Genomic DNA, 7,476 nt, shown 5'->3' with positions numbered 1-7,476 from the left:
CAACAACACCTGAAAAAAGATATGCCACAACAAGGCTAAGCGACTACGCTCAAGACTTAGCCGACCGATGGTATTATTCTACCAACACCTAGACATGCAAGCTTTTTGGCTAGAGGGGTTTGTTTTTGCCAAAAACAACTAGTGTAGGTCCTTACTTTCAATATTTTAGTCACAAATTCGACGTTCATTTACCGGTCTAAGTTAGCAACTATACTAAACAAGCATAGTTTTCAAGCAACTAGTGCAGGTAACCATATTAGATCATCATCATCTTTCATTCTTATTCAGTGTAGCATAGCGATCAAGCAGTCCCAAACTGTGAGAGGCAGACAAATCAATTTGAATTTCTTAACCATGCATGGCGAACCTAATCCCATGACATCCGTGCACCGCGAAAGGTCGCTTCATTTGTCAGCCATCCCATCAATTCCCAGACCCGTGTCGGGCCCACTTCCCTTGGTACAAGGCTCCATAGACCCAGCCTCTGCCGTTCTATGACCGCACTTGTCACCACATGATGCACCAGGGAAAAACTCAGTTTCCAGAGACAGTGGAACGATCCGCTCACGTCCCGGTTCAATCAGGTACTAGGCTTCCCCATCCCATACTAGGTATGAGATTAGTACTTTCAAACACTTGATCACGAACACTATCACATCTCGACCTTAGTCCAATTTCATGTAGACAGACGGGGCAAACCATCGAGTACCGAACATAAGCCTGGCCCCATCCATCGTCCTTATAGTTGCAACATAAGTAAAGCAATCAACTCCCATAACTCGCGAGTGACAGGAAATCACTCGACCTTTACCGAGTCCTATTAAGCATTGCAACTACTCGACTTAACATACTAGTGTTCAGATCAAGGGTACTATATTCATGCATCTATGGTTTCAATCAACTCCTAGAACGTAAATGCGCAATCAAAGCAATCAATTGTATTGCAAGTATTTAAAGATAGGAAATCATGCTCCGGGGCTTGCCTTCACACGGGGAGTTAGCAAACTGGTCCTCGGCTTGCTCCGGTACAGGCTCGGCTCCGATGTGATGCAGATCCGCTACGGCTCCTTCAGGCGCCAGGTGAAGCTCGTATGTCCTGTCAGCGAGGTTCAGCTCTACACGAAACGTAAATGCATCAAGTTCAACTTCCATGCTTTCTCATATAGGATGCAAAACGCGAACTAGCACTGAAGTATAAAATTACATTATGACCACATTCACCTAAACAAGGTTCTACACCTTCTTTATCTGCATAAGGTAAGGTGTGTTATGGTGTAAACTCGGGGTTGATGTGATGGTGATTGTGTACATATATACAACTTAACTTTATTAAACTTCAGAGCGGAAAGTTATCATATTTCTGAATGTTTTTTTGTACCTCTTCCGAAAATTACCTTTATCATTACTCAAGGTTTCTTTCTTCCATTTAGTTAGGTCCATCTTCCAGATTTTATTTCTATCTTCAAATAGTAAGCTATGAAGCCACAAATTTAACAAAAACTCAACTTTGTCATAGATAAGCTACTGCATAAATTTTAGGTTCATTGGAGGTGCATAAAAAGAATTAGAATTACTTTATTACCCTAAGGTAGCATACACTTAAACATTTTTAAAACGGAAACCATAATAAATTCGATCGTGAAATTTTAACAGAGAGTTATAGGGGTGATACAGAGCCTCTGGTGAATTTCTTATAGTTTTTGGTGAAGGACCTCTATTTCTCATATATTACTCCTATTTATCTTTCTCTAAAAAGGAGAGTGGGTTTTATTTACTTTCAGATAAGGTTTCATACTTTCCTTGTGAACTATACTTCATCACTCATCCACTCCATGTGGTTTCACATTTTTCTCCTCTCTGGATTAAGTATTGTGCAAAAGATAATTTAAACCTTAGATTGTAGTTATAAAACTAAATCAGAGACTTAAACATCTGAGCTAGGCTCCAAATCATTTTTCCAAGCTTTTATTCTCTAAGACAAGCACTTGAGAGTTAGATTTACCTTTTTAACATTTTTCTGTGATTTGCTATGATTTATTTAAAATAGCTTAAACAAGGATTAAATCATATAACATTAATTCTAACAGAGAAATGTGCAAACTTATTTTTATATGAAACTACACAGAATACTGAGTCTAAAAAATTTATCTTGCATTTTTACCATTTTTCTACACTTTTCTATGCCTTTTTAAAGCTTCAGCCTTTTTAGATCAAGGAAATAAAGAAAACCGAGGCAAACTTGCAATCTAGCCCTCAAGTCTACAGTTCAATCGTGCAAAGGTCCCTAGTTTTTTGCGCCTACACCCCTGGACAGATCCCCCCCTAAACATAAATCTAGAACTTTATGAATACCCCCTAGGCTTTCTTTTCCTCTTGTGAACAAGTCCCTGATCTCCTTCAACCTCCGCATCAGAACATAGGAACGCCCAAAACATGGCAGGACCGGCAGCGGCGCACCCACGCTGGCGCGGCTGTGCCCTTCCCCTCACCGGTGGCTGCCCCAAAACGATCCCCAAGGTCTAGCGCACCTCCTCCTGCCCTCATCTTCCCGAGAAAACAACCCTAACCTACCCGTTGACGAGAGACCGCGCCCGACCGACGACATGACCAAAATCGACCGTGGAAACTTGGCCAACAAGAAGAACAAGCATGCGCATGAGCACCTGGGCCTCACCTAGGTTCGCTTTGAGCACTTGGTTGGGGATGATGATGGCCAGAGCATGGGGAGCCACGGTGAGGCAAGGGGCGGCTGGTGGAGTTCCTAGAGTTGGGGGAAAACTTCAATTTCTGGCGGCTCCGTGGACGGTGGGCGACGGGGAGTAGTCAAGGGCGTGGCTGAGGAAGTGGAGGAGCTTCAGGCGTGGGCTATTGGAGGGAGATGGACGGAGCGTGGAGGATTTTGCCGACGAACACAGGGAAGTGCTGGAGCTCGATTGTTTGCAAATGGCACTGGGAGTTTTGGTTTGGAGACAGGAGGCTTGGGGAGGGGGAGTGAGTGCGAGGAGAGGCTGCCGGGCGAGGTGATAAGGCCGAGCAGTGAGTGGGGGAGCCGCTGCGTGGGGCTAGGCTTCGTTGCGTCGCTGTCCAGGGTGCCAATTGGGTGAAGGCGGCGGTGGCCGGTGCCGGGCGCGCGCGCTGCAGCGCCGGGATAGGGCACAGCGGGGCTCGGGCAGGGATGGGGCGGGCAGGCGACGCTATAGGGCGAGGCGGTGCTCGTCGGGTCAGCTCGCGGGTGTGGGTTGGGCAACGGCGTGGTGCCGGTGAGCGGGAGCCACGCAGCGGGCGGCGAGCAGAGCGTGCGACGCACGCGCTCTGGCGCGAGCAGGGGCGCGAGGGATTCGCGGGTCAAAGCGACGGGTCGGTCTTTGGGACCATTTTACTTCGGATTTTTGAACGGCACTTAAAAAATTACCTTTCTACTACTTGTAGAGCTAACATCCAGGTTCAAAAGTTACAAAGGGTGTTTGGTCAAAAACGGTTTGGTTTTGAACTTAGAAAGCTCCAAACTTTACTAGAACGGGCAAAAATTCAGACTTAGCGAAACTTCAGAATTGTGCCAGGTTGACCAAACTGGCTGTGTTTGACCTCAATTTTGAAAACTTTTTGTGCAGATTTTGTCCTACTCTAAAAATAAAAGTTGTTAAGGACTCGTAGCACTAAAATGTTCTTATAAGGTTTGACTTGAGCTTGCATTAGAAATTTTGAGAAAAAGGACTGCAAATTTGGGGCTTTTCATGTTTTTCTTAAATTGCCACTGATTTGAATTCTGAGTTTTTGAAAGCTTTCTGCTCAGATTCAAACAAAACACCAAAAATAAAAGTTGTTGGGAAGGTGGAGTTCTACAACTCTTAGTTGGACAAAATTTCAGGTTCTTATATAAAATTTTAAATTATGGACTAATCACCTTTTAAGCTCTTAGGGGCAAAAGTTGACCCTTGACTTGTTTAATTAGCTGTTAATTGCTTCATTTAGGCTTAAACAAGGTTTAGCTAACCTAGGGTTGTTACAGGCAGCTCATCAACACCGTCATCGTCATCATAGTCCTCATCAACGTCGCTCCATGATAAGTAGTCGTAACCAAAGCTATCCAGCGGGTGCCTGATGACGCGTTTGTAATCGCTGATCGCGGGCACTTGGTCTTCGTGTAAGACGAGGTCCAAGGCAAACAGGTCCTCGGCCCTGGTAATCCCGTAGAGCTGGTCTCCCAGGAAGGCAATGTCGACGATGTACATGAAGGGAGGAGTCAATGGCTTGGGCGTCCACGTGCCTCTCCCAAGCTGGCTTAGGACGAAAGGGTAATGCCGGCTCTCGATTATGACGGCGACTACGGGCCTGTTTGGGAGCACTTCACTCCAGAAAAACCAGCTCCACTCCACCAGCTCCACACTTTCCTAGCTCCACTCCACCAACTCCAAAAAAATATGGAGCTACTGCACGTGTTTGGCTAATGGCAGTGCTCCAGCTCCAAAAACATTAGCACTTGTTGTGAATGGTCTATTATACCCATGTGAATGGGTCCCACCTGTCAGTCTCCTTTTCTTCTCCTTTCTTCTCCTTCTCCTTTCTTCTCCTTCTCCTTTCTCCTCCCGAGGTGCAGGGGCGGCGGGCGAGTGGCGCGGGGCCCGGCGCGCGGGCGTGCGGCGAGCGGCAGGCGAGCGGGCGGCGCGGCGCGGCGAGCGGCGGGCGCAGGGGCAGCGCGGCGCGGCAAGCCGGGGCGGCAGGGGTAGCACGGCGAGCCGGGGCGAGGGGCGGCGACGGGTGTTTTCTTTTTTCCTTGAATCGAACCGGTATGTGTGTAACGAGTGGCAATGGTGGGTAAATACCCACCAACTCCACGAGGAGGTCTGTAAAGGGGGTTTTTGGAGCACCCCTTGAGGTACTCCACAAAAAACGTGGATCTACCCCCCTGCTCCACCTTTTTCCTGGAGCCGGAGTTGCTGGAGCTAAACGCGTTTGGCTGCGAATTTTTCGGAGTTGGTGGAGTGGAGCAATTTTTCGTGGAGTGAAGTGCTCCCAAACACCCCCTACATCATCGCTGGCCGTGGAGTGCATGAGCACCTTGCTCACACGAAACACTCGGGGATCTGGAGCTCTGGCGCTGAGGGCGTCCACGTCGGGAGTGGCACGGTCGTGTCGGAGAACGGGTTGTGCAGCAAGAACGCGTTCGCCCCCGACGATGGCTTGCCGTGGAGGGCAAGCTAGCCGCTGGTGGAGCCGATGCAGGTGGTGTTCTCGGGAAGTTGGTGGCGGTGCAGACCACCGCCGGATGGCTTGACGAAGACGCCGTGCGGGAGGACAGCCGACGGCAGGTGGCGCTCGCCGTCAGAGAGCGTCAGGAAGGAGCCATCGGGGAGGACGACCCACGGTCTTAGCGGCGTCCGGGGACAGCGGTGGCGCACGGCCAAGTGCCATGAACGGCGTACGGCGGCGAAGCGGGCGCGGTCGGCGGGCTTAGGGCAGCAGGCGGCGATCTTGCCAAGGAGCTCCGGCAGCAGGTCAGACCATGCTGTAGATTGCGACGCCATGGCCATTGTTTTTTGCGATCTAGTCTAGCTATAAATCAGGGAATTATCAGCATGTACGCACGCCGCAGGTACATCTACTCTAGCTATATATATATATAGGCTGGAGATCGGGCTTCCGATGAACCTGATCGGAATCGTTGGTAGTCCGACACGACCCACGATCCTCTTTCGACTTGCCCTAGAACACCTTCCTTTTCCTTGCACAACAGTTTAATATTGTTCCATAGGATCCAGTCGGTCAGGGTTGCAATCGACTCGCGCAACAACAAAAGCATACGGAAAAGCTATCGCCTATCGGGCGCTCGAGCCGAGCGTCTCTGCCGGTTCGGGCGCTCGTCCGTCGGATTTGACGTGGCACGTGTGGTTCTCCGTTCGATCTGCTGTTGTACGACGACCTCTGTTTGCTTCTTGGCTTTGTGACTGTTCCATGGGTCACACCTTAACTGCAGTATCTTGACCATTCTGAAACACCCCTGCCGTATCACGAAGGGTAGTTGCATAAACACAGCCGCCATTTCGTTCTTCCTAGGGTTCAGAGCAGCCATGTGAGTGTTACGGTCTTACCATGCTGGACCGTAACGGAGATCACTCAAACACCAGAAACATTCCAGAAATAAGAAGAACTGGAAGAGACAAGTAGTGATACGAAGAAGAGGGAGTCGAGATAGGAAAGAAGAATGACAGCTAGCAGAGTAGAATTGTGATTTCTCCTTTCCATCATTGATTCCCTAATCACGTGATGCTTACAACTTTATACTCAGGTTTTACACGGCCTTGGGCCCACCTCACAACAACCTTTCCCACCGAATAAGCGCCAGCTCAGAAATCACGCACAACACCCTCGCCACCAAGTCTGACGCTCGTCCGATGATAACACGAACGGTAGCACGTCCAGCACCCTTCAATTGTTTCTGCAACATCAGCACACCCTCTTTGCCTTCGTCTTCAGTCAGTGTATTTAGCTTGCCATGGCCCTCAAGGACATGACAGTGAGATGATCTCTAGGATTTCGTGTGCCTTTTCTCCATCGTTTTCTGATCTGCTGAATGCTCACGAGGGTGAGCCCCTCCGTTGCGGATCAGTTGTATATGTGGTAGGTGCAAATCCGATCCGTTCGAGTTTTTAGAATAAATATATTATAATCCTTGTATTATGATATGATTACCCTATATATTTCTACTGCTCGTTAGAGTGTTTGATTGCAGTGGTGGAGCTTCAACTGAGAATGAGAGAGGGCCAATAAGGAACATAGGAGGCCAAATTAACAATTTCCTTGGTGCTTAAGTGGTAGAATTAAGTGATTCTGAATTAAGTGGTAGAATAATTTTTTTTCAGAATTAAGTGATTCTGAAAAAAAAAATTAATTTTTTAAGTGATTCTGAAACAAATTAACAAGCTCACGGTTCGAACTTTACTTGAAGGTCGATTTTCCTGTACATGCAACAGGACATGTCCACTGTGTGCAAGATTCGATTTTTGCCTTGAGAAATCGATTTTTACCGCACTGGATCTGGCCCATATGTTATGAAACACATGCAGGTATGCAACCTGCTGGAGTGACGAAGGCATGCATGTGACTGCAACCGCCTGGAGAGAGAGAAGGCGCAGTCAGCACTGAACTTGGATGTAACAGCTCCAGCATGTGTGGCTGATATTGTAACAGGAGGTCTCCCGGCTAGTTTTATCAGTGCACTGAAATCTCCCGACTTGTATACATACAAGATAAAACTAGCCGGGATCTGTATGTATTGTAACAGGAGAGTCTCCAGGATTTGTACTACAAGCAGATTTGTATGTATGTATACAAGAGACAGCACTTCACTTGACCCTTAATACTACCAGGAGTGCTAATCAATGGTTCATGATCTTCGTTCCTGTATTGTGCAAGTTTAATTTGTTGCAAGAGGTCGATTGGTGCAGAGACGTCCATCAGACGTATCATGCTTGCTCT

This window comes from Setaria italica, chromosome I, assembly GCF_000263155.2.
Source record: "Setaria italica strain Yugu1 chromosome I, Setaria_italica_v2.0, whole genome shotgun sequence".
Taxonomy (NCBI): domain Eukaryota; kingdom Viridiplantae; phylum Streptophyta; class Magnoliopsida; order Poales; family Poaceae; genus Setaria; species Setaria italica.
This window is presented reverse-complemented; position numbering follows the sequence as displayed.